The sequence below is a fragment of the Erpetoichthys calabaricus genome, chromosome 5 (assembly GCF_900747795.2).
Source record: "Erpetoichthys calabaricus chromosome 5, fErpCal1.3, whole genome shotgun sequence".
In the NCBI taxonomy this organism is placed as follows: Eukaryota; Metazoa; Chordata; class Cladistia; order Polypteriformes; family Polypteridae; genus Erpetoichthys; species Erpetoichthys calabaricus.
In genome coordinates, this window is record NC_041398.2 from 138,157,792 (window position 1) to 138,185,377 (window position 27,586).

The following is a 27,586-nucleotide window of genomic DNA, read 5'->3' on the forward strand; positions in this document are numbered from 1 at the left end:
GCACATATACCGTCCAGATGTAAACACCAGCATGGAGACTCGCTTGCGAACTAAAGAGTCTATAGCTGCAGGTGGAAGCTGCCATCGCTGTACTTTGTATGTAAGAGCCAGATCGAATGTTATTTACTTATTTACCTTGGTTTATTTACTTATTTCCTACAACATAAAGTCACAAGTAGACTGCAGAGCTATAGCGCGTCTTTATGTGAAAACAGCAGTGTCAGATGGGGAGGGTGGGTAGGATCATGAATGCAACTGAGAGAATAAAACTAAATAAAAAAAAAAAAACAAAGCTAACCTTTACAAGTATCACTTCACTTCAAACGGATACTCTAAAACATTCATTAATCGAAGCTTACACAGAAGACTCCAAAAAACTCAGCAAACAATAGACTTGAACCAGAACCCCCACCCCACCTGGTACTCACTTCCTTATCACCACAAGGTGTCTGAAGGTGCAGCACACATCCTGGCCAAGTCAGGCATCAGAATAGCACACAAACCCACGAACAATCTGTGCACAGTCTTCTTTAACGCTAAAAACAAGTAATCGACAGCAGAAACATGAAACGCAGTTTATAGCATTCCATGCAGTTCTTGCCCAGCGGTATACATAGGACAAACATCAAAAAGAATCGCAACACGAATACATGAACATCGCAACGCCGTCAGAACAAAGGACTCACGATCACTGATCTACAGTGCATCCGGAAAGTATTCACAGCGCATCACATTTTCCACATTTTGTTATGTTACAGCCTTATTCCAAAATGGATTAAATTCATTTTTTTCCTCAGAATTCTGCACACAACACCCCATAATGACAACATGAAAAAAGTTTACTTGAGGTTTTTGCAAATTTATTAAAAATAAAAAAACAGAGAAATCACATGTACTTAAGTATTCACAGCCTTTGCTCAATACTTTGTCGATGCACCTTTGGCAGTAATTACAGCCTCAAGTCTTGTTGAATATGATGCCACAAGCTTGGCACACCTATCCTTGGCCAGTTTTGCCCATTCCTCTTCGCAGCACCTCTCAAGCTCCATCAAGTTGGATGGGAAGCGTCGGTGCACAGCCATTTTAAGATCTCTCCAGAGATGTTCAATCGGATTCAAGTCTGGGCTCTGGCTGGGCCACTCAAGGACATTCACAGAGTTGCCCTGAAGCCACTCCTTTGATATATTGGCTGTGTGCATAGGGTCGTTGTCCTGCTGAAAGATGAACCCATCGCCCCAGTCTGAGGTCAAGAGCGCTCTGGAACAGGTTTTCATCCAGGATGTCTCTGTACATTGCTGCAGTCATCTTTCCCTTTATCCTGACTAGTCTCCCAGTTCCTGCCACTGAAAAACATCCCCACAGCATGATGCTGCCACCACCATGCTTCACTGTAAGGATGGTGCCAGGTTTCCGCCAAACGTGACGCCTGGCATTCATGCCAAAGAGTTCAATCTTTGTCTCATCAGACCAGAGAATTTTCTTTCTCATCATCTGAGAGTCCTTCAGGTGCCTTTTGGCAAACTCCAGGTGGGCTGCCATGTGCTTTTTACTAAGGAGTGGCTTCCATCTGGCCACCCTACCATACAGGCCTGATTGGTGGATTGCTGTAGAGATGGTTGTCCTTCTGGAAGGTTCTCCTCTCTCCACAGAGGACTTCTGGAGCTCTGACAGAGTGACCATCGGGTTCTTGCTCACCTCCCTGACTAAGGCCCCTCTCCCCCGATCGCTCAGTTTAGATGGCCAGCCAGAGTCCTGGTGGTTTCGAACTTCTTCCACTTACGGATGATAGAGGCTACTGTGCTCATTGGGACCTTCAAAGCAGCAGAAATTTTTCTGTAACCTTCCCCAGATTTGTGCCTCGAGACAATCCTGACTCAGAGGTCTACAGACAAATCCTTTGACTTCATGCTTGGTTTGTGCTCTGACATGAACTGTCAACTGTGGGACCATATATAGACAGGTGTGTGCCTTTCCAAATCATGTCCAACCAACTGAATTTACCACAGATGGACTCCAATTAAGCTGCAGAAACATCTCAAGGATGATCAGGGGAAACAGGATGCACCTGAGCTCAATTTTGAGCTTCATGGCAAAGGCTGTGAATACTTATGTACATGTGGTGTCTCAATTTTTTTATTTTTAATAAATTTGCAAAAATCTCAAGTAAATTTTTTTCACGTTGTCATTATGGGGTGTTGTGTGTAGATTTCTGAGGAAAAAAATGAATTTAATCCATTTTGGAATAAGGCTGTAACATAACAAAATGTGGAAAAAGTGATGCGCTGTGAATACTTTCTGAATGCACTGTAAACGCTTACTAAATCAACAGGACATACATTTAACTGGGACAATGTACAAGTAAGATTTAAGGCCAGTACTAAAAGTGCCAGAGAGCTAGCCGAATCTTGGCTATCAAATGAGAACGCCATCAATAGACATTTGTACATAAATCCAGCATATGCAAACTTAAGAAGAACATGTTCATAATAAATAAAATCTTTACAACCAATAACCCCCTCCCCGTTCACACTGACTTAGCCCCCCCATCTTGCCGCCCCCCCCCACTACATAATTTTTGCAATATATTGCCTTTAATTCTTGTAAGTCTAAGCATTATCCTCTGATGAAGCTGATGGGCTGAAAGCTCAGGAATAAAAACTACTTTATGATACGTGATTCATTTTTCTCCCTTTGTGGATCTCCAGCTGTATATATAATAATTCATTACATTTATATTGTCACAGATGGCTGGGGATCCTACCCAGCCGGGACGCCTGGACGGTCCCCGAGAGAGACGATACCTCCCCTGGGCTACGAGAGGGCAGCCGCCTGGGTCTGCTTGTGGGCCACTGGAAAAGAGCTGGGACGCTCATTCCTACAGGAGGTCGTGGCCACCACCAGAGGGCGCCAAGGCGGTTATGAAACCCTGGATGGCAGCACTTCCGCCACACCAGGAAGTGCTGCCGGAAGAAATCCCAGGGGCACCCAGAGTGCTTCCAGGTGCTCTCTTGACACTTCCGCCACACCAGGAAGTGTCGTCAGGGGGACCACATGGAGCTCATCCGGGTCAGTATAAAAGGGGCCGCCTCCCTCCAGTAGAGGAGCCGGAGTTGGGAGGAAGGAGACGGAGCTTGTGAGGAGGGGAGTGGAGGTCAGAAGAAGAGAGAGAAAGAGAGAAAGGAAGAAATGAAGAGAGTTGTTGGAGGAAGGCATTGTGGTGCTGTACAGAAATAAGGATTGTGTTTTGGACATTCTGGTGTCTGTCTGTCTGTGTCTGGGGGTATGCTTTCCACAATATACAGTATATCTCTTAAGGCTTTGTTTTAACCTTTATGATTATCACAAACCAGCCTGTGAGCTAAGCACAGAATGGGCAAACAATAAAATTAAATAGTAGAATTTTGCAACAGCTCTTGTATGATCCAATAAACCCTTGAAAATGTGAATATTCAGGATAGTGGTCTAGGTTCTTTAGTGACATCCAAAAAAAAAATTCAGAGAGCTTATTGAAAAAAATAGGCCAATGAGTTTCAGGACACAATCCTTCATCAAGGCTCACAAAAATTCTATTGCTATGGCGAAATAGGCAAGGCCTATTTTTTGTAATGGCGGCAAATTGACTGGGTTGAATGCTTGCTATTTGTATCTACTTCTTTCTGTTTGTTGTCAAAAAAATCATAAATCAAAACACTGTTTCATTGAAAACAATACAATTCCAGTAAAATAAGTATTTAAATGTGGTATAGCATCTAATATGTTGATTCTCGCACAAGCTCCAAGTTGTAGAAAAACTAAAGTAACTTAAAACACTGTTAAAATGTTCAGGAAGTAGCACACAATTTGCAAGTGCAAATCTCTCCTTCTTACAAGCCAGCCCTTCTGAGAAATGTGGCACACATCACAAATAGCAGTTCCATCTCTGCTTCTAAAGAGAAAAAAGATGACCACACTAAGCTCCGCAAAGTTTTGACATTAAATTTAGAAATAATCTAAACATTACCAAAAAAAAGATAAATAAGTGGCTGCCTCAGGGGGCCATCAGTTGTATGTCCAGTTTATTAGTTGGTTGGTTCTTTACCAGAGCCTGAGCTCGTAAAGAGTCTTTCTGGACTCCTTTCTTTTACAGCTCATTAATGATGCATATACATCTTTTTAAGGAATTTTTTTCAGAGGCTATATCCACAACATGCTAGAGTCCCATTCCTGTCTGTGGATGGTCACCCATTTTATTGTTGGACCTTGGGTCATGTTTCCAGAAGTGAATTGATGGAAGGGCTTCTCTGTTGCCTTCACTGGATAGTCCTTGTCTTCCGATGTCCTTCTTGGGTATGTTCTTCTCTGTTTGGTTTCTCACCTCTACCTGGAAAAACAGAAGAACGTACTCTGAGCATCAAGATTTCTTGGATTACCTCTGTGCTCTAAGCTCTTGTGCCATGGTAAGGAGTTAATAAGCTAAGAAATTATCCTCTTTAATAAAATCCCTGTGTGCGTCCAGGTGTCCGTGTGTGTGTGTCTTCTGGTGAAGTGCGCATGCGCAGGGCACGGTGCGATGCGCAATATTACTGTCAGAGAAAGTTACAGGCGTTTTACGGAAATACAAACCAGTATTACTGCGAGAGGAAATTAAAGGTACACAATACAGTGACTCATATTACAGCCACATACAAGCCAGTATTACAGGAGATTAAAGGCATATTACTGATGCGCACGCCTGTATTACTGCCAGAGAAAATTAAAGGTATATTACGGACGTACAAGCCAGCGGATGTACAAAACAGTATTACTGTCACAGAAAATTAAAGACACACAATACACGGCGGCAGCCCACGAAGAACGGTCAGCTCAGCAAGTAAACATCAACAAAAGAAAGGCTGAAAGAAAGAAAAATATGACCAACAAAAAGAATGAGGTCAAAGTCCATTGCCATTTAATATAGACCTACTAATGTTATACACAAGGAGCCTCTGTATAACCTTGTGGCATAACGGTCCATGTCCAACGGCGGTTTTGAAAAGTAAAAGCAAACCAAAACTGAGACTCAGGATGTACAGGAATAGAAAAGAAAGCATTTGCCAAGTCAATAACTGAGAAATAACGTGCAGATGGAGGGATTGTAGACAGAATAGTGGAAGGATTAGGCACGATTGGTGCTCTAGGAAAGATAGCAGAATTGACTTGTCTTAGGTCTTGGACAAAGCGCCAAGAGCCATCAGCTTTCTTTACTGGCAAGATAGGAGAGCTTACAGGAGAATATTTAATAGGAATTATAGCCCCCCTTTCAACGAGATCTTTATGTACAGCAGCAATTCCGAGTTCAGCCTCGGGAGAGAGTGGATATTGTGCACGGTGAGGACGGAAGGAGGATTTTGGAAAGATTACTAGAGGTTCACAATTTGCTATTCTGCTAAAATCATTTTTCCCTTGAGACCACAGTGTATCAGGAATCGAAGAGAGCCATGGAAAGCTATCAGTTTGCAATGAGCATAAAGAGAGAGATGGGTGACACAGGGAACGAACAACTGGAAGATCAATCTGAATTAATACTTTAGTAATTAGATGGTCTGAGGTGTCAAGAATACCTGGCGCAATGTACAGCCAATCAGTTCTATTTAGACATTTTTCGACCCAGTCCCCAATTTTCCATCCAGCGAACGGTGTTAGATTTAGCTAGAGAGACATGGGGCACTGAACCACCTAGATAGAAAATACTTTGTGAACATGTGAGGTGAACTGAAGCAGCAGCTTTAGTAGATGAGACAAAAATACATGGAATGTGCAAAGTTTTAGGGCATGTGCCGGAGGAAAGAAAAGATTCTAACCAAGGAGTGTCTACTTCAGCGGGGAAATATTGGGCAGTACAATGCAGGGTGTCCGGGACTTGTAAGTGGGGAAATAGAATGAAGGGCTTTCAAGAGGAGGGTGTGCGGGGAGATGTCAAGGGTCCATGCAGCAAAAGAGGGCTTGGGGTGTGTAGTTTGGCATAGGAGCTTAGGAATGGAGCAGTAAAATCCTTGTTCAGTTAAAGAAATTGAGACTGACAATTTAGTCATAAGATCCCTTCCCAGCAGATTCACAGGGCACAAATGATTTAACAGAAAGCGATGAGTCAATGATGAGCTGTCAGTGCTGAGCTGCACTTGCAGAGGTTTTGAGATCAGCAAAGTATGAGGCTCTCCCGAGGCAGTAAGCAACTGTACTGTATCTTTCGAGGCAGGGACCTCCAACAGCGACAAGGTGGAGCGCGTGGCTCCTGTGTCCACAAGAAAGACAGTTTCTTTGCCGTTTACTATTAAAGTCAATAAAGGATCAATATCAGCATGACGAGTAAGCAAATGAAACTGTAAAAAGTGGCTGGGGGTCCCTGCTAATTCCTAGGACCAAGGAATGTCATTAGGCTCAGGGAGAGGGGGTGGCGGAGGGCGCTTGTGTGGGCAGTTGCGTCTGAAATGTCCAAGTTCACCGCAGCCATAACAGGCATATGACGCTGGCATCTGCTTCGAAGGGTTAGGCATCTGAGCGAAAGGATTATTAGGGTTTGATAATTGGAACCAGCGTCCTCTTCCACGCCCTCGACCTCCAAAGAAATTTCTGCATCCTCTCCCCCTAGCCGGGTCAGTTCTTCCAGTATAGTAATTTATTTGTGCAGCCAAAAGTTTGGTCTGTGTGTCTGACTCTTTTAATTTAGTCTGTCTCTCAGCATGCTCTGCATGACGCTTGACTTCCTCGAACGTAGCGCTCTCTCAGCCTATGCAGGACGTGCAAACTTTGCTTTGAATGTCACTTCTCAGTCCCGAGACAAAAGGAGGAACTGCAGCACGAGTTCTATCGTTTGCATTGTCTAGCCCAGAGTGATTAGCCATTAGATCTTGTAACTGGTGAGCCCATTCATCCACTGTCTCGTCTTTTTTCTGCTTAGCGGCTGAAATTAGTGACCAGTCTGTGCCCTTTTTATATTTTTCTGCCAGGGCTCCTTTCAAAGGCTCCCACTGGCCGGGGGAGTTTGGTAAGGAGGGGGTGGACAGATTACAGGGTATAGGGGGTCTTTCTTTTCGGTCTTCTTTCTTTTACTTTCAGGCTTGGGCTCTGTCTCTACCTTCATTTTCTGCAATGCTAGCAATAATTCTTCCTTTTCTTTTCGCGTTTTGACCTCAGCAGCCAGCAGCTCGTTACGCCTCTGCGCCGCTTCCAAGGTCCTATCCTTTATCACCAATTCCCATCTATCAAACATGTCCATTCGATACGGACCTTTGTTACAACATCCTCGTACATTCCTACATACTATTTTCCTTATTCTTGTATTTCTGATATGTCTCCAGTCCCGTCTAACGGCCATCTGCCACCGCTGTGTCTATTTCATTTTTTTTACATGCTTTCTTAAAGTCTAATACGGTTTTCTTTTCTATTAATTTTCTAGGTGAGCCCCCTTTCGGACCCGATTGAAAGCTTGTGTCCGAGACACTTTCCAAAAATAATCCTTCTAACAGAGACTTTTGATTTCCCAAGGGAGTCTCTTTGACCGGTTTACTATTTTGCTTTCCCATAATGAATGGCACTGGACCACAGTAGAACAATTCAGCCCCCGCGGCGTTCTGCTCCCAGTCCTGTCCCACTCCCGGATTAGTACTCAAGTGGTTTCGTGTCTGTTGTTTAGCAAAATCGTACAACAATATTCAGCATTGAGTCCGGAATACAAGGTGCACTCAACACCAATTCCTTCATCAGACGCCGCCTATGTGTCAAACTGCTTCTGTATGTCTCCACCACAGAGCAACCCGTAGAAGCAGGATTATGACCAGACGTTAGGAACAGAAAACTCGTCCACCCACTCAGTGTTTTTCCCAGACACTCAATTCATATACTATTCTTTTCTTACTCCCATTCCCCTATTTAATAGGAGTGTGCCACTCACCCCTTTCTATTCCACTTCACAGGGAGTAACTTACTAATGTACTTGTAGTATCTTACATTGTCCTCCGAGTGACCCAAGTATTATTCTCTATTTTCCAGTTTTACCATCCACTACGTTGGTGATACAGTATTTATTCTCCTTAACTTTATTTTTCTTAACTTCCCGTAAACCGGTCAAATCCCTGAGCTACTTCATTCACTCAGTCGGACTCCCTCGGTCTACTCACCAAGAAGTTTGTGACCCGCTAGGGAAATCCCAGTTGGTTCGACCCTCGTATTCGGTCAGAGGAGGCCAGGGACTTCTCACGCAGGATACGCCCGAGGCAGGCCAGTCCTAAGTTTTGCCGGAGCTGGTCCTCCCGATCTGGCTAGAATCGGTCCTCTTACCGGTCCTCTGGACGATTCCGCTCGAGGAGTCACCTGCCCGTCTCTGCCCCACGTCTGGGCGCCAGAAAACTGTGGACGAAGTGTTGAGACAACAGCAGGCAAACACTTTTTGAACAAACAGAAATCTTTTTATTTCTTTTTCTTCTTGGAAAGCAGAGGTCTGTTACAAAGCCTGTCAGCTTGAAAAGACCCAAAAAGGGGCGTGAGCGGTATTTTTATAATACAGATCTTCAAAGAAACAGTAAAAAAAAATAAGCTCAGTTTCATCCAAAGGTCACAGAACATTCTTACACAATTTGTTGATTTCAACAGAAAGCAGAAATTCTAATCTTTTCTATTTTTTTAATTAAGCTTATCAGAAAACTTGCCATACGTTTGGCATCTTAATTGGACGATAAACAGACACTGCTGAGACAAGCCGGGGAGTAGCCAAGAGCTGCATTCCATGCTAGCAACCTTTACTCTAAATAAGCACGCTTATTTTATCTGTTATAAAAATACCTAGCCACACAGAGAACATGCAGATTTTCATACAGAAGCTAGCAATAGATTTTAAATTCCATTCCACAATCTTCAGTAGCAATAAGTATACCTCAGCCTTATTTCAATGTATGCATTTGCAGTTTTGTCTTGTATTCTTTACTTATGTTTAGTATTCTATGAGCCACTCTGACTCAGCTGTGTACTTCTAAGTTGATATGTCTGCATGACATATATTGTACATTTATACCAGCCTATATAAATAATGCTAAGTTATCCATATAATAGTTTATATTGTGTTATAGAACCAATTCATATAATGGGAAACTTTTTCTGCATTAGCAGACAGTGGTTATCATATTGCCAACTTACTTATTTTTGAAAATAAAAACATTTCATTAAATATAAGGGTTTTCATTAAAAAAAAGTCAAAGTGGTAGAGAGCTCCTGTTTCACTGGGGAAATAATCTGCTTACTTGGAGAAGAAAGTGGGACCTTATTTGAGAGCATAAGAGCACTTAACGAAGAGAGTGGCTCTTTTGTAGGAACACTTCAGCACTTCACATAGTAGTTAGCTCATCATTAGCCAACAGGTAAAACTCCTCAGGGCAAAATCCATACTTAAATTTAAAATAAAAGAAGAAAAAATAACAACTAGAACAGTAATCTATCTATTTTCAAACTCAGTCATACTACAGATTGCAAATTAAATTTATGAATAATAGTTTTGAGAGAGTACAGCTTGTATGATTATTTCAGTGTGACTGTAATGGGTAGAATAAATGAGAGGTGCATTAAAGGATAAGTTTGATATTTTTCAAGTCAAAGTTATTTCTTCACAATCATTTTATATATTATTTTTGTTCTAAAGTGAAGTGTTTTTTTAATTAAAAAAAATCCCTTGTCTGTTTTTGCAGCTTACAAAGGGGCTAATGGGTACATGGGAATGAGATATCCTTAAAACATACCAAATACATCTGTTTTTCAAGCCAAAAGTGTTATATAATATTGATTTGCATCTTGAGATTGCACACATATTACAAAACAGTGTATTGTACAAACACTTGTCAAATTAAAAAAAATTTAAGAGGACACTGTGCATTTGGCTCTATCGTTCATCTTTTTTTGCAGCATCTTTCATGGCCAAGGCATGGATTCACCTCGGACAGTCTGCTGTTGACACTGAATGTTGATGCCCTGATGTGAATTGCTGTCTATGTCAGTAGATAATAGGCAATAATAACTGAAAAAGGCACACTTACGCTCGCTTATATTCTTTCAGTATACAGAATCTTATTTCTTTATTTCAGCTGCCACTTCCACCTTGTGCTGACAGGCACTTCCCCTGACTCCACCAGATTCAGAGGCAACCCAAATGCAATTCTTTCTCCCTGCTCTTTGTTGGTGGTTACACATCAGGAGCACAACCTCAATTGGCACTTTTCTACCAAACATGCAAACTGTACTAGTATTTTTTCTTGAGAGGTATGGCTAAGGGAGCCTCCAAACAAGGTGATAGTTTGCATGCTCAGCAAGTACTGCCTCTGAGGCCTGCACCCTCTTCCCATAGCTGCCAGCACTATTGCTGCTGCTGCTTGCAGAGCTCTATTTATTTTGGTTTCTGCATGTAACACAGAGCTGTCATTCCTACCTCACAGTACCAGAGTCAGCATGAGTATTGCATGTTTTCCTTGTGTATTTACAGATTTATTGTTCTTTGTACTGTTTCAGTATGTTTGCCAATCAGTGTGAATCTTGCTCTGTAAGATATGTTAAATAACACAGAATGTAATAAGCAAAAATAATGATGTGATATTAGCATGCATCTGTCTGTTATTACAAGTGATGGTAGAATATAACTGTTGAAAAAAACAGAATTACAAAGATAAAAGTGGGATAATATGCAGAATAAAGCTTTAAAGCTTACTGGTAGGAGCTTGTCGGGTTCTCATAACTCCACCCTGAATGGAGGCTATGAGCAGACAAGTGAAATGTATTCTTACTTCAAGAAAATTAGTTCCAAGAGTTTGTGATAAAATAATTATTTCTAGTTTCCTTTCGTTATGTCTCATAAATTCAAAAGGCATAGTTTCTTGAATTTAAATCTTTGTTGCTTCAAGTTGATATGTTTGAAGGCTATTGCATTCACCTGTGGACTTGGTTATCCATTAGTTACACTTCAAGCTTCATATATATACAATGTATTTTTCAAATTTATAAAAAAAACAAAACACTTCACTTCAGAACACAATTTTATGCTGCAAATTAATATATAACAACATTGTGAAAAAATAACTTTGACTTATAAAATACCTAATTTATCCTTTAAGGCTGTCATATTAACCACATACTGTATGTCTACAAAACCTTTTAAACAGTATAAATGCAGCAAATAGGTATCATTAGAGTGATTAACTAAGTTTCAGAAAGCTCCTATTATTCTGTTTTATAGACAAGCACAAAATATGTACTACTTAGACATATGCCTTTTACTACAAACTCTATCCATCCATCCATCCATCCATCCTCTTTCACTTATCTGAGGTTGGGTCGCGGGGGCAGCAGCTTGAGCAGAGATGCCCAGACTTCCCTCTCCCCGGACACTTCTTCTAGCTCTTCCGGGAGAATCTCAAGGCGTTCCCAGGCCAGCCAAGAGACATAGTCCCTCCAGCGTGTCCTGGGTCTTCCCCGGGGACTCCTCCCGGTTGGATGTGCCCAGAACACCTCACCAGGGAGGCGTCCAGGAGGCATCCTGATCAGATGCCCGAGCCACCTCATCTGACTCCTCTCGATGCGGAGGAGCAGCGGCTCTACTCTGAGCCCCTCCCGGATGACTGAGCTTCTCACCCTATCTTTAAGGGAAAGCCCAGACACCCTGCGGAGGAAACTCATTTCAGCCGCTTGTATTCGCAATCTCGTTCTTTCGGTCACTACCCATAGCTCATGACCATAGGTGAGGGTAGGAACATAGATCGACTGGTAAATTGAGAGCTTCACCTTGCAGCTCAGCTCCTTTTTCACCACGACAGACCGATGCAGAGCCCGCATTACTGCGGATGCCGCACCGATCCGCCTGTCGATCTCACGCTCCATTCTTCCCTCACTCGTGAACAAGACCCCGAGATACCTGAACTCCTCCACTTGGGGCAGGATCTCGCTACCATCCCTGAGAGGACACTCCACCCTTTTCCGGCTGAGGACCATGGTCTCTGATTTGGAGGTGCTGATTCCCATCCCAGCCGCTTCACACTCAGCTGCGAACCGATCCAGAGACAGCTGAAGATCACGGCCTGATTAAGCAAACAGGACAACATCATCTGCAAAAAGCAGTGACCCAATCCTGAGTCCACCAAACCGGACCCCCTCAACTGCGCCTAGAAATTCTGTCCATAAAAGTTATGAACAGAATCGGTGACAAAGGGCAGTCCTGGCGGAGTCCAACTCTCACAGGAAACGGGTTTGACTTACTGCCGGCAATGCGGACCAAGCTCTGGCACCGATCGTACAGGGACCGAACAGCCCTTATCAGGGAGTCTGGTACCCCATACTCTCGGAGTACCCACCACAGGATTCCCCGAGGGACACGGTCGAATGCCTTTTCCAAGACCACAAAACACATGTAGACTGGTTGGGCAAACTCCCATGCACCCTCCAGGACCCTGCTAAGGGTGTAGAGCTGGTCCACTGTTCCGCGACCAGGACGAAAACCACACTGTTCCTCCTGAATCCGAGGCTCGACTATCTGACAAACCCTCCTCTCCAGGACCCCTGAATAGACTTTTCCAGGGAGGCTGAGGAGTGTGATCCCTCTGTAGTTGGAACAGACCCTCTGGTCCCCTTTCTTAAAGAGGGGGACCACCACCCCGGCCTGCCAATCCAGAGGCACTGTCCCTGATGTCCATGCGATGTTGCAGAGGCGTGTCAACCAAGACAGTCCTACAACATCCAGAGCCTTGAGGAACTCCGGACGTATCTCATCCACCCCCCGGGGCCCTGCCACCAAGGAGTTTTTTGACCACCTCGGTGACCTCAGTCCCAGAGATGGGGGAGCCCCTCTGAGTCCCTAGGCTCTGTTTCCTCATTGGAAGGCATGTTAGTAGGATTGAGGAAGTCTTCGAAGTACTCCCCCCACCGACCCACAACGTCCCGAGTCGAGGTCAGCAGCGCACCATCCCCACCATATACGGTGTTGACACTGCACTGCTTCCCCTTCCTGAGACGCCGGATGGTGGACCAGAATCTCCTCGAAGCTGTCCGAAAGTCGTTCTCCATGGCCTCCCCAAACTCCTCCCATGCCCGAGTTTTTGCCTCAGCAACCACCAAAGCCGCATTCCACTTGGCCTGCCGGTACCTATTAGCTGCCTCCAGAGTCCCACAGGACAAAAGGGACCGGTAGGACTCCTTCTTCAGCTTGACGGCATCCCTCACTGCCGGTGTCCACCAACAGGTTCAGGTATTGCCGCCACAACAGGCACCGACCACCTTACGGCCACAGCTCCGGTCAGCTGCCTCAACAATAGAGGCATGGAACATGGCCCATTCGGACTCAATGTCCCCCACCTCCCTCGGGACGTGGTCGAAGTTCTGCCGGAGGTGGGAGTTGATGCTACTTCTGACAGGGGGCTCTGCCAGACGTTCCCAGCAGACCCTCACAACACATTTGGGCCTACCAGGCCTGACTGGCATCCTCCCCCACCATCGAAGCCAACTCACCACCAGGTGGTGATCAGTTGACAGCTCCGCCCCTCTCTTCACCCGAGTGTCCAAGACATGTGGCCGCAAGTCCAATGACACGACCACAAAGTCGATCATCGAACTGAGGCCTAGGGTGTCCTGGTGCCAAGTGCACATATGAACACCCCTATGCTTGAACATGGTGTTCGTTATGGACAATCCGTGATGAGCACAGAAGTCCAATAACAAAACACCGCTTGGGTTCAGATCGGGGGGGGCATTCCTCCCAATCACGCCCTTCCAGGTCCCACTGTCATGCCCATGTGAGCACTGAAGTCTCCCAGCAGAACGAGGGAGTCCCCAGAAGGTATGCCCTTTAGCACCCCCTCCAGGGACTCCAAAAAGAGTGGGTACTCCGAACTGCTGTTCAGTGCATATGCACAAACAACAGTTAGGACCCGTCCCCCCACCTGAAGGCGGAGGGAGGCTACCCTCTCGTCCACTGGGGTAAACCCCAATGAACAGGCTTCAAGTCGGAGGGCAATAAGTATACCCACATCCGCTCGGCGCCTCTCACCGGAGGCAACTCCAGAGTGGTAGAGAGTCCAGCCCCTCTCAAGGAGATTGGTTCCAGAGTCCAAGCTGTGCGTCAAGGTGAGTCCGACTATATCTAGCCAGAACCTCTCAACCTCGCGCACTAGCTCAGGCTCCTTCCCCTTCAGAGAGGTGACATTCCATGTCCCAAGAGCCAGCTTCTGTAGCCGAGGATCGGACTGCCAAGGTCCCTGCCTTCGGCCACCACCCAACTCACACTGCACCCAACCTCCTTGGCCCCTCCCATAGGTGGTGAGCCCATGGGAAGGGGGACCCACATTGCCTCTTCGGGCTGTGCCAGGCCTGGCTCCAAAGGGGGGCCCCGGTGACCTGCGTCTGGGCAAGGGAAAACGCCGTCCAAAGTTTTCATTCATCATAGGAGGTTTGTTTAACCGCTCTTTGTCTCATCCCTCACCTAGGACCAGTTTGCCTTGGGTGGCCCTACCAGGGGCATAAAGCCCTGGACAACAGAGCTCCTAGGATCATTGGGACATGCAAACCCCTCCACCACGATAAGGTGGCGGTTAAAGGAGGGGTACTACAAACTTCCAACTCAAATCAAAGATTTCACCAAAACCACAAAAAAAAAATTAATATTAGACTATGTACATGCCTAATTCTTTGATGGTGCAATCAGGTGTTCAATATAATTTTCTGGATATGAAATAAAGTATATTTTACTTCTCAGTGCTGATTGAGAACTTGCATGTAGCAATAGGAATGAAAAAACTAATGTGTACACAGTAAAGTATATTGAGGTACAGCATACTTAATTTTAATAATTGTTTCCTTTCTAAATTGACTACAATTTCAAATATGCATTGCACCCTGAAAAACCATAAGAAATAAAGGTATACCTTTTAAAATAGATACATGATTTCTTTCATATCACTGTTTAATGGCATTTTATGTTAAATGTGAACAATCAAAATTTTTGTTTTGAAAATTAACTGTCAAAGTTTTTTTGTTTTTTTTTAAACAGTGAATTTCCAACATGGAATTGCCACTCACACATATTTGTAAATATTTTATTAGTATTATCAAATCTGAGTATATACTGTACTTGCAATGACTTTGAGTAAATGTCAATAAGATATGGTAGTGCTTTTAACAAATGAGACTTGCAGTATAATACAATATACTCAGAAGTGTTTTACTTTTATAGCCTAAAATGAACTTTTATTTCTTTATATCACAGGCTTTGAGGTTAAGGAAGCCATCAAAACACACAAATTACTGTTTTTACTTGGAAGCAAGTCTAATGCATTCCAATTTCAAGTTCTTTGGTACCTCACCAACTACAGTTATAGCATCCACAACAGATCATTTAAGTGATGTGCAATCCACATCTGAACAAACATCACATACATTTAGGAGAAGATAAGTGAAATAACCAAAAATATTGAACACTTTCAGATTTGTACATTATGTAGTCAGATGATTTTCATTATGTCAAATTAGGAGAAACTAATTAGTAATAAAAGGCATAAAAATAAATCACATTTTCTCATTTTTCACTCTTTGTGTGTAATACATATAAAGCTCACAATCACCATTGGTTTATTGAATTTTAAAAATATTCACTGCCTCATATTTAGAGTACACTTGAGAAAAGTACTTATAACATTTGTTTCTGTTGCAAAGTACTGTTTTTATCTATTATCTACATGATTTTCCTATTCATCACTTTATTTTATCATAAACACTTCTTAACTCGTGGAATAAGAAATTGCTTAAAAAGGTAAGGTAGAAATCTGTTTTTTTACAGCCATACCACATACTATGTAAATGGACTACCCATAATTAGCTATTCTTTTTCCCAGAGCCTAACATTCTTGTCATTTTTTACTATGCATTTTTAACTCTGTAGCAAACAAAAATAAACATCTTCAGTCTTATTTGACTGAGAGGCTGTTTTTTTTTTCTTTTTTTTCAATTTCAGACAGCTTTTAGTCTGTCAATATTGCATTTTCCATGCTGGCTATTTTAGAGGTTTGAAGCTGAGCAACCTTGTGATCTTCCAGGTTTAAATGCAGAATTATATCTTGAAATAAGGTCTCCATGTCATAATTTCTGGTGTGTGATACCATAATTTATGAGTAATGTTTGTGAATAGTTTCCCTCTATCAGATACCCTGATAACTACCACAGACACTTGCATTTTACACTGAATATGCAGTTCAACTAATACTGACAACAAGCATATCGAGGTGTTTATTTTTTCATTCTGTTATTTACTCAAAAATTTACAGTATTCACAATATAATTGTTTCAAAATTTAATGCTGGAAGGCATACTGTAAAATAGTTCATGAAAAAACAAAATTATTAATTTCTTGTTTTATATCATTGAACAATTTTTTCATTGTCATTTTTTCTAACTTATGTGAGAAAGGTTTTACTGTTTTGATTTATCATTTATTTGTGTTGGCTAAAGCTTGTTTTATTTTGTTTTATCCATCCATATATCATAACTACAGGGTCACAGGGGTCTGCTGGAGCCAATTCCAGCCAACATAGGGCGCAAGGCAGGAAACAAATCCCGGGCAGGACTCCAACTCGCCACAGGGCACGCACACATACACACCAGGGACAATTTAGGATTACCAATGCACCTAACCTGCATGTCTTTGGACTGTGGGAGGAAACCCACACAGACACAGGGAGAACATGCAAACTCCACACAGGGAGGACCCGGGAAGCGAACCTGGGTCTCCTAACTGTGAGGCAGCAGCACTACCCACTGCGCCACTGTGCCGCCAGCTTGTTTTATTGTTTTTATAATATTTTGTTGTTTTTGAATTACTTTTACATGGTTTTGCAATTACAATTAGGTCCATAAATATTTGGACAGAGACAACTTTTTTCTAATTTTGGTTCTGTACATTACCACAATGAATTTTAAATGAAACAACTCAGATGCAGTTGAAGTGCAGACTTTCAGCTTTAATTCAGTGGGGTGAACAAAATGATTGCATAAAAATGTGAGGCAACTAAAGCATTTTTTAACACAATCCCATCATTTGAGGGGCTCAAAAGTAATTGGACAATTGACTCAAAGGCTATTTCATGGGCAGGTGTGGGCAAGTCCGTCGTTATGTCATTATCAATTAAGCCGATAAAAGGCCTGGAGTTGATTTGATGTGTGGTGCTTGCATGTGGAAGATTTTGCTGTGAACAGACAACATGCGGTCAAAGGAGTTCTCAATGCAGGTGAAAGAAGCCATCCTTAAGCTGCGATAACAGAAATAACCCATCCGAGAAATTGCTAAAATATTACAAGTGGCTAAATCTACAGTTTGGTACATCCTGAGAAAGAAAGCAAGCACTTGTGAACTCAGCAAAGCAAAAAGACCTGGACGTCCACGGAAGACAACAGTGGTGGATGATTGCAGAATCATTTCCATGGTGAAGAGAAACCCCTTCACAACAGCCAACCAAGTGAACAACACTCTCCAGGGGGTAGGCGTATCGATATCCAAGTCTACCATAAAGAGAAGACTGCATGAAAGTAAATACAGAGGGTGCACTGCAAGGTGCAAGCCACTCATAAGCCTCAAGAAAAGAAAGGCTAGATTGGACTTTGCTATAGAACATCTAAAAAAGCCAGCACCGTTCTGGAAAAAACATTCTTTGGACAGATGAAACCAAGATCAACCTCTACCAGAATGATGACAAGAAAAAAGTATGGAGAAGGCGTGGAACAGCTCATTATCCAAAGCATACCAAAAAGCATCCAAAGCATCTGTAAAAACACGGTGGAGGCAGTGTGATGGCTTGGGCATGCATTGCTGCCAGTGGAACTGGGACACTAGTGTTTATTGATGATGTGACACAGGACAGAAGCAGCCGAATGAATTCTGAGGTGTTCAGAGACATACTGTCTGCTCAAATCCAGCTAAATGCAGTCAAATTGATTGGGCGGCGTTTCATGATACAGATGGACAATGACCAAAACATACAGCCAAAGCAACCCAGGAGTTTATTAAAGCAAAGAAGTGGAAAATTCTTGAATGACCAAGTCAGTCACCTGATCTTAACCCAATTGAGCATGCATTTCACTTGTTGAAGACTAAACTTCAGACAGAAAGGCCCACAAACAAACAGCAACTGAAAGCCGCTGCAGTAAAGGCCTGGCAGAGCATTAAAAAGGAGGAAACCCAGCAACTGGTGATGTCCATGAGTTCAAGACTTCAGGCTGTCATTGCCAGCAAAGGGTTTTCAACCAAGTATTAGAAATGAACATTTTATTTCCAGCTATTTAATTTGTCCAATTACTTTTGAGCCCCTGAAATGAAGGGATTGTGTTAAAAAAAATGCTTTAGTTGCCTCGCATTTTTATGCAATCGTTTTGTTCAGCCCACTGAATTAAAGCTGAAAGTCTACACTTCAACGACATCTGAGTTGTTTCATTTAAAAATCATTGTGGTAATGCACAGAACCAAAATCAGAAAAAAGTTGTCTCTGTCCAAATATTTATGGACCTAACTGTATGCAAATTTTATTAATATTGGAATGTTTATTATTTTGTGTTAATGTTTAGGGAGCAACACAGTGGCATAGTGGGAGTGCTACTGCCTTGCAATAAGAAGACCAGGGTTCACATCTTGGGTGCTCTACAGTTTGTGTGGAGTTTGAATGTTCTCCTTGTATCCGTTAGGACTTTCTCCAGGTGCTCCAATTACCCCCCATAGTTCAAACACATGCAAGTTAGGTGGATTGGCTTTGTTAAACTGGCCCATGAGTGTGTTCACCCTGTGATGTGCTGGTGTCCTGTTCAGGGTTTATTCCTTTTGTTTTGGTCTCAGTGAGGTACAGAAAATTTTAATAGGAGGACTGGGTGAGTAAGATATGGTCAAATACAAGTCAAAAACTAAAAATTCTAACCAATCGTTCACCAATCCTAATCACTACTGAAAAAACACAGTTATTTTTAAACAACCAGACATTAAATAACCAAGAAGCACCTAACAAAAATAACCACAAAAAATAAAACATAATCTGATGTGATCTGACTGGTCTAAATACCATTCTGTCAATGTCAGAAATGGTGATTTCCTGGTGAATAACAGGATGATAGGAGCTTTGGCATAGTAATGGAAATGCTAATCCCTCAAGATTGTGTCATAGTACAATGTGTTGTTTATTAAAATTTAAAGTATTTCGAAGTTTTAAGGACCCTTGATGGAGTGGAGTGGCGTTTAGGGTCAGGGTATCTGGATTGAGGCCTAGCCTGCTTTTATGCGTCTTTTGGGGGCCTATCAACCATTAGTTGTTTTGTGTGCATTTATTAAGAACAATTTAAAAATTATGTAATATCCCTTTTACTATAAACTTTCAATTCAAATCAAAGTTTTCACCAAAACTGGAAGAATTCATTAATATTAGACTGTGTTTGATTTTATTATAGATCCTTCAGAAACTTACATGTAAAATTCTCTGATGGTTCGATCAGGTGTTCAGTATAATTTCTATTACCTACATTAAAAAATGTACAGTATATTGCATTGTTCTGTTTTAATGAAATGTATCTTTTTTCAAAAGATAATGTGTTTTGGCTTCACGAGAGGCCTAAATTTCCTCTTCATCTTTTTTTTTTTACAATCTGTTGTGAAACTTGCAGGCCCTAAAGTGACAGAATATGTGATTGTTTTAGATGTTTAATGATGATTTATGCATACTGGATTTCTATCTAAAAGATAGCTTTTACCATTTTATTTTCGGTGGAATTTTTTCTTAATTTTATATAGGATAGCAGGCAGGGTGAGATAGTACAGGACAAGGCCCTAACAGTGACTGAGGAAGGGATAGAGATAGAGCAGAACAGTAGTTAGTGGAAATAGCATATGTGATGGAGTGAAGCAACCTGAAGTAGAACATGGGATAGGGCAAATAACCTAGCAGCTGCCATGTTTTTCTGACATTTAGTTAAGATGGAGAGACAGCCAGGGAGTGAAGACAAAGTGGGACCACCTTAGATGACAGAACATCCTGGCCACTATAAGGCACATGGTCCCAGTAAGAAGTGCAGTCCCTCAAATAGTTCAAGCAGTTGGGAAGATGCCTAGAATATATTTTCCTTTATTCCAATTTAAGATTCAGTGGTATAAGAACACCATGGCCACTATGCAGTTCTCGAGCCTAATGTTCCTGTTACTATTATAGGGCCACACTTCACACTAGAAGTAATTGTGGGGCTTGAAATTTATATTGGAATTAGATTTAAAGACAATACGCTGTCATAGTTGTAGTGAATATAGGGTTGGAAGGTGAGTTGCGGGTAAGCACTCAGTTGTTGGGAGAAAGAGAACCAGTGTCAGAGAAACAGAAAGTGGAGGAAGTATTTCATGTCTGGAGTATGGTACATTGATATGTAGACATGTATTACCCATACAAGACCCATAATCATTTGCTTTGTGCCTTTGGGCCTCCATTTTAACGTTTTAATGTCTTTTTTATTTACGTGTTTTGTTATGAACAAGTATTTATTTTTGTGAGATTTGTTTTAGTTTACTTTACTTTATATATGCTACTTCTATTTGGTATATTAGTTAAAAATCACTTTCTGTTATCAGTTTATGCAATGTATTTTTAAATGTTATTTTTTTTCTTTGCTGTAGGACATACTAGATAAACTGGCACTGATTTTTTAATTAGTGCTGTGTGCCAGCGAGAGCTGTCAAAAATGCATTACATTAAACTGGTAAGGGCAGTGCCTAAGGCAGAGGGTGCATACCTGTGATTTTTTCCTGCTTGTTTCTATTCTTATTGCAGTGCTGGAATGCTCAGTGAATATGTTTGAATGTTTAGGAAACCACAAGTAAAGCTCAAAAAATAAATGATGTGACAGATATCTGACAAAGCCAATAAAAAGGTTCGCTACAGCTGTCATTTGTAAGCAAATGTGAATGATCATTATAGATGAAGCAACAATAGGGGGTCCAGACACATTGCTATATATACATTTGTCAATAGAACTTTTATTACTTATACACAGTGAAGAAACCATAGTAGGGATTTTAGTCACTGTGGTACCTTTGCTCAATTAAATTAGAATTTTTTGTTTTGCATTTTTGTGGTGTAACTCTAAAACACAAACTGTTGGGTCCTGAGTACAATATATATATTGTGAAAGAATAAAGTAACACAGGTTTAATTTTGAGGGGTTTCCACCTTGGTTTATTTGCAACGTAAAGTATCGTCCCCACAATACAACTCAAATGGTCACACTGGACAAAATACAAAGCAAATTAGGAAACATTTATACAGAGGGACAGGAAATTGAATCAGGGATGCTGGGAAAACAGGGAGGAATGCTGGGATGGAGACGTCATCAGCTCGTGACTGGAGGGTATGCAGGAACCCGGAAGTATGGCTTTATTTTGTTTATGTCACGCTTTCTTACAGTGGCGAGTCCTCATTCTGGCTGATGAGACAAGAAGAGAAAGGTTAGTGCGCTGCTTCTGTCCTTCAGCATGGGTTGTTGCGATGTGGTCTGAGTCCTTTAACTGCTCCCCATGCACTCGTGCGTGACTATATATATATATATATATATATATATATATATATATATATATATATATATATATATATATATATATATTATAAATATTATAAATATTGTGGCGAATGGTCGGACACCCGGATTATGCAAGGACTGGGTCTCCCCGGAACTGATAGAGGGCAGTCCCCTTGGTTTCCAGTGGGACCACGAGTTATGAGCTTAGAGGCTCAACCCTGTTTTGGCCTGTGGCCACCTCCAGGGGGCGCATGGACATTTGCAGGGCCCTATTTGGCAGCATTTCCACCACACCCATAAGTGCTGCTGGAGGAAGCTTGCTAGGGACTCCAGGCGCCCTATAAAAAGTGGCCAGTCTTCAGCATCCAACAACCAGAGTTGGGAGGAAGAGGACAAAGCCTGTGTGGAGGACTGAAGGTGGCGACGAAGGGACTATGTTGGTGCTTTAGTGCTTTGTTGTACTGTGTGGGTCTGGGGAGCAAGGGAAAGCACTTTCCAGTAGAAAATAAAAGAGCGTGTTGTGTGCTTAACTTGTGTTCTGCCTGTCTGTGTGAGGGTTAGGGCGGGTGGCATCACAATTGGCATCCCAGATGGGACTCCTGGCCGTCTGCTGGCAGGAGACCCTTAAATAATTATTGTGGCCCAACCCAACATGACAGTGCGAGACACGCAGCAAAGTGAGAGGCACGCACACACACACCACAGTGGCGAGATGCACCCTAGCAGCAGCACAGTGTTCGTCAAGAGGTCGCGAAGGCCCATGGAAGCACAGCTACTATTGATGAGGAAGAAGAAGCCCAGGTGAGGGCTGAAAGCAGTGGGCACCCAGTCGCCCACCGTCACAAGCAACACCTGGATCAGTGTAGCAGAAGAAGAGGCTGCAGCTGAAAAAAGCACAATCTGGAAGGCAGGATCCGTGAAGTAGGTGTCAGGCCCAGGGTCTGATTGCCCTGGGAAACTTACTTTTCTGTCCTGTACACCTACCTCATAGATGGTGAGTGCTCGGATCCACTCTTTTGGCCAAAACACGGCGATCTGTGGAGTGACAGTGGGGTGAGGGGAGGTGGAGTACTATATATATATATATATATATATATATATATATATATAGTAATAAATCAAGAGACACAAGATAGGTAAACAGTTGTAGAGTCTCCCCCATATACTGGCCAGAAGTTCCAGTTCAAGGTTGCCTCAGTCAAAGTTGCACAATAAATACACTTCTGACAACATAGTATGGGTTCTTGGAGTTTTTATGGAGGAGGCTTAATGAAAACAGGAAATACGCTGACGGAAATGATGGGGGTTGGAGAATGGTCGGAGATGACGTCAGGAGGAAGCTGAAGGTGCGATGAACTTAGTAGAGCAATATGGTGTTATTCTTCGGGGAAGATCAGAGCCGTTTCTTGTGGTAAGGCTTTTTATTCTGTTGTTTTCCTGTGGGTGTGAAGGAGAAGAGAGCATTAGTGCCGCCTCCCAAATCCCCTAGTCGTACGTGTGTGACGATTTATATAGAGCTCTGTAGGCCCTGCTGTTTTGTTGAAGGACATGTGTGGGGCAGACTGACTGGCAGGATGACGTCCAACCACTTGCTACATCCAAATGGTGCCATCTTTCGCCTTTGTGTCTGGTGCAGCTGCATTGTTCTTATGTGTCAGTGGATGTTTCTTGATGTTTCTTTTTTTTTTATAATAGTAAGAATAAGAACAGCTCACTACTCAAAAAACGGTAAATCTAGGAAGGTCCCGGAATCGAACCCCCAACTTCTTGATTATCAGTCAACAGTTCTTACCTCTACACCAGCCAAGCAGTTATGTCAATGTTGTACCCTAACCCGATTTCTTTTTCTTCGGTTATATTCTTAACTAAAGGCACACTTGTTTTGTTGTACTTATACCTTTTGTGAAAGTGTTTATTTGATATTTGGACTTCAGTCTTCACACATTATACACTTCATGTCAAACTTCTGTCATTAGTACTTCCTGTTCTGTTACAGGAATAAAATTTCTAAAGTGTTGAATGCAATGTAAGACAGGGTCTGCCAAGCCAGTATGCGGTTTGCACTGTGATGCTGAGATCTGGGATCTTATATTTTTAATTTAAGTTCATAAAGTCTGTACCGCTAATGTCTGTTGGTATTTTGCTCTGTAGATCTGAATTCCCATTTGTTAAATTAGCCACTGTTCTAAACAGTACCCGAGGATTTTTATTATTGCTATCTTTTATTTCAGAATAGTATTCTGAGGAAGCTTTTTAATATTTTTTAGTTTTCTCTGTTCTTGCAATTTGAAAGACCTGCAGCTTTGTTGTTCTCCATCTGTACTCCTGTTTTCGACACTCTAATTTAAGAGCTGGGGTGTTCTCATTAAACCAGTGAGAGTTTCTATGTGCTTTGATCACTTTTGTTTTAAAAGGAGCCGCAGCATCCAGGGCATCTCTCAAGGTCATATTATAATGTGATGTTAGTTGATCTAAATTGTTTTCCACATTTACGTTTGAAATTACCTGATCTGATTTACTCAAAGTATCTATAAATTTTGAACCAGAATTAATATCTAGATGTCGCACTGTCTTTGTTTTAATCTGTTGAGTGTATTGGTAAGGACAGAACCAAATCAAACGTAATTAAGTAGTGATTGGAAATAACTTCATTTAATGGAGTAATATTTTAATTTTGAATTTCAACTTTGCAAGTTATAATTAAATCTAATGTGTGGTTATGATTATGAGTTGCACCTTGGATAATCTGACAAAATCCTGCCGAATGTAACAAATAAGTAAAGCATTTGCTAAAAGTGTCAGTTTGTCATTTGGTGTGGACAGCAAAGAAAGAATTTCATTGTACAGGGAAACATGTTTCCTTACTGTGCACATGACAATAAATTTTGAACTTGAACTTGAACAAAGTGTTCATTACACTTCGTGATCATAATGTATAGCCAAATCCGTTAAAAGGTTGCCAAATTCAGTCATGAACAATGAATATGGCCCTGGTGGTCTGTAGGCTAGCATTACAATTATGTTGGAATCTGTTTTAATATTTAAAATGAATGCCTCAAAGGATGTGAAGACGCCTAAATGTTTAGAAGCGATTTGCATTTTATCACAATAAATTATTCTAAGGCCTCCTCCTCAACCAGAATATCTAAATTTATGAAAGTATGTGTATCCATCTGGTGACGCCTCAGCTAGGGGAACAGTGTCACATTTACTAAGCCAGATTTCAGTGAGAAGACACAGATCAGATTTTGTACTTAATATAATATTATTTACCAAAACAGCTTTACTTCCAAGAGAGCAAATGTTCAATAAACAACATTTAAAACTGCATACTTGAACTAAGTTTCTATTACAGGTGCATGTGGCGGAGGGTCTGGTTGTATCTCTTGGTCTAATTATACACCTTATTTTTTGGTTAGCAAGTAATTTAAAGTCTGCATTATGGCTAAATTTACTAGATGCCCTACAACAAGGATTATGGGCAAACGTCTTTAGGAAAGTAACAGGTGGGATAAGCAACAGGGTGTGATTTAAGATCACATGACTGCAGCCTGGATGGTGCTCTAATTAGTCAGCCAGGAAGTTTTGCTGCCATATTTTGGGATAATACAAAAGAGCTCCTCCAGTTAGAATGAAGACCATCTCTTTTGAAAAATCCAGGCTTTCCCCAAAAATCATCCCAATTGCTCACAAAGACTGTGCTTTTATAGAAAGCATTTCCACTCTATTAACACTAGAATTACCAGAGTCTACGAAAAAACTTGTAGATCCGGCCCACCTTAAATCGCTTCTTAAATCTGTTCACACCTCTCCGCCAGCATCTTTTGTCCTCTAAATGTGCTGATAAAAGACAAGCTGCCAGCAGCCGGCTATTCCATCCCCCCTCCGACTTAGAACGTGAACGCACTTTTCCCAGCTCATGCCTTGATTGATCGTCTGGGAGTGAACTGGAGTTTTAGAGTTGAAATAATAGATCGTTATTTGGAACACACGCATTCCATGTGTGTACCGTTTCTACAGTAATCTGTGTAAACACATTGTTAAAACAGAAACTTTTTCAGATTTTAGTAATAAATGTTACAAAATGTAGGCATAAACTATAGAATGTGTAAAGCCCGAGTTCCAAAGATCAAATAAACACTTTCACAAAAGCTTCAAAGATTATACAACAGTTTCTGTGGCGTAGTGCGGTAAGCGTTTCCTCTCAGAGTGAGTAGCTTTTCTCTGCCTCACAAACATGAGTTCAATTCCCCACAGGGGATAAAGTGTTTCTTCTTTTTTTCTTTTTAACCTCAAACGGACATAAAATTTGTAAATTGGTATGCACTGTCAGTTAATGAGATCGTTATATTTTCATGTGGGATGCTCCTTTTAAAATGTTTTTTTAACAATTGAGACTGCAATTAACATGAACAACTGTCCTTATAACTTATTTTTTCAAGATCCATAACACACAGACAGACAGAGCACTGTGTAATACAGAGACAGACAGGCAGAGATATACAAATAAACAGGGAAGGCACATGTACTGAAAGAAAAAAAAGATCAACATGTGCGTTGTTTCTGCAGCACTGAATGAGCTCACCCGCTCTAACATCACCCCTCCCCTGATCTGACTCTCTAAGTAACAGCGCAAGTACAGACACAAACCAAGTGCATGTTTGTACTGTATAATATTAACAAAAAGAGCAGCTTACTACTGAAAACGGCAAATATAGGAGTGAGTGGGGATCGAACCGGGACTCTTGATTATACTTGGTTTGCGTCTGTGCTTGTGCTGTTACTTAGAGAGCCAGATCGGGGGGGAGGGGGGATGTTAGAGCGCCGTGAGCTTATTCAGTGCTGCAGAAACAACGCACATGTTGATTTTTTTTTTCTTTCAGTACATGTGCCTTCCCTGTTTATTTGTATATCTCTGCCTGTCTGTCTCTGTATTACGCAGTGCTCTGTCTGTCTGTGTGTTATGGATCTTGAAAAAAATAAGTTATAAGGACAGTTGTTCATGTTAATTGCAGTCTCAATTGTTAAAAAAATATTTTAAAAGGAGCATCCCACATGAAAATATAACGATCTCATTAACTGACAGTGCATACCAATTTACAAATTTTATGTCAGTTTGAGGTTAAAAAGAAAAAAAAGAAGTAACTCTTTATCCCCAGCGGGGAATTGAACTCATGTTTGTGAGGCAGAGAAAAGCTACTCGCTCTGAGAGGCAAATCTTAGCACACTACGCCACATGAACCATTGTAGGGTGTGTGAAGCTTTTGTGAAAGTGTTTATTTGATCTTAGGAACTTGGGCTTTACACATTCTATAGTTTATGCCTACATTGTGTAACATTTATTACTAAAATCTGAAAAAGTTTCTGTTTTAACAATGTGTTTACACAGATTACTGTAGAAACGGTACACACATGGAATAGATAGATAGATAGATAGATAGATAGATAGATAGATAGATAGATAGATAGATAGAATGCGTGTGTTCCAAATAACGATCTATTATTTCAACTCTAAAACTTCAGTTCACTCCCAGACAATCAATCAAGGCATGAGCTGGGAAAAGTGCGTTCACGTTCTAAGTCGGAGGGGGGATGGAATAGCCGGCTGCTGGCAGCTTGTCTTTTATCAGCACATTTAGAGGACAAAAGACGCTGGCGGAGAGGTGTGAACGGATTTAAGAAGCGATTTAAGGTGGGCCGGATCTACGAGTTTTTTCGTAGACTCTGGTAATTCTGGTGTTAATGTGCTGCACTGAAACTGTGTCGCATTGTGCAAGCATGTAGCTTGTTGCATAATGTGGCACACAATCATGGCTTGCCTGTACCTGAACAGATGCATTATGATGAACCTGACCCTGACCCACCAAATGATCAGCCAAATCGGACAGCGTTACTACTAGGTTTCAATGTAATTAGCAGAATGTAAAAATGTAATCAGATGCAGCATTTCTTTTTTAACCAAAATCACTTAATTTCTGGTCAATATCATATAGTACAGTCCTTATATTCCTTAGTTCATTGGTCA

The 27,586-nt window shown here is 41.6% G+C and overlaps 1 long non-coding RNA gene across 2 annotated transcripts in view; it reads right to left on the bottom strand.

Moving 5' to 3' along the window:
• Positions 1–4,211: 4,211 nt before the first annotated feature.
• Positions 4,212–27,586, bottom strand: part of LOC114651959 (uncharacterized) — a 62,049-nt gene continuing 38,674 nt past the window's right edge. Inside the window, exon 3 of one of the 2 annotated variants that reach the window (XR_003716254.2) lies at positions 4,212–4,360. This is a non-coding gene — a long non-coding RNA (uncharacterized LOC114651959). Of the gene's footprint in view, positions 4,361–21,670; positions 22,999–27,586 lie in introns of those variants that run through there. The other variant, XR_007934940.1, reaches the window with a different exon arrangement.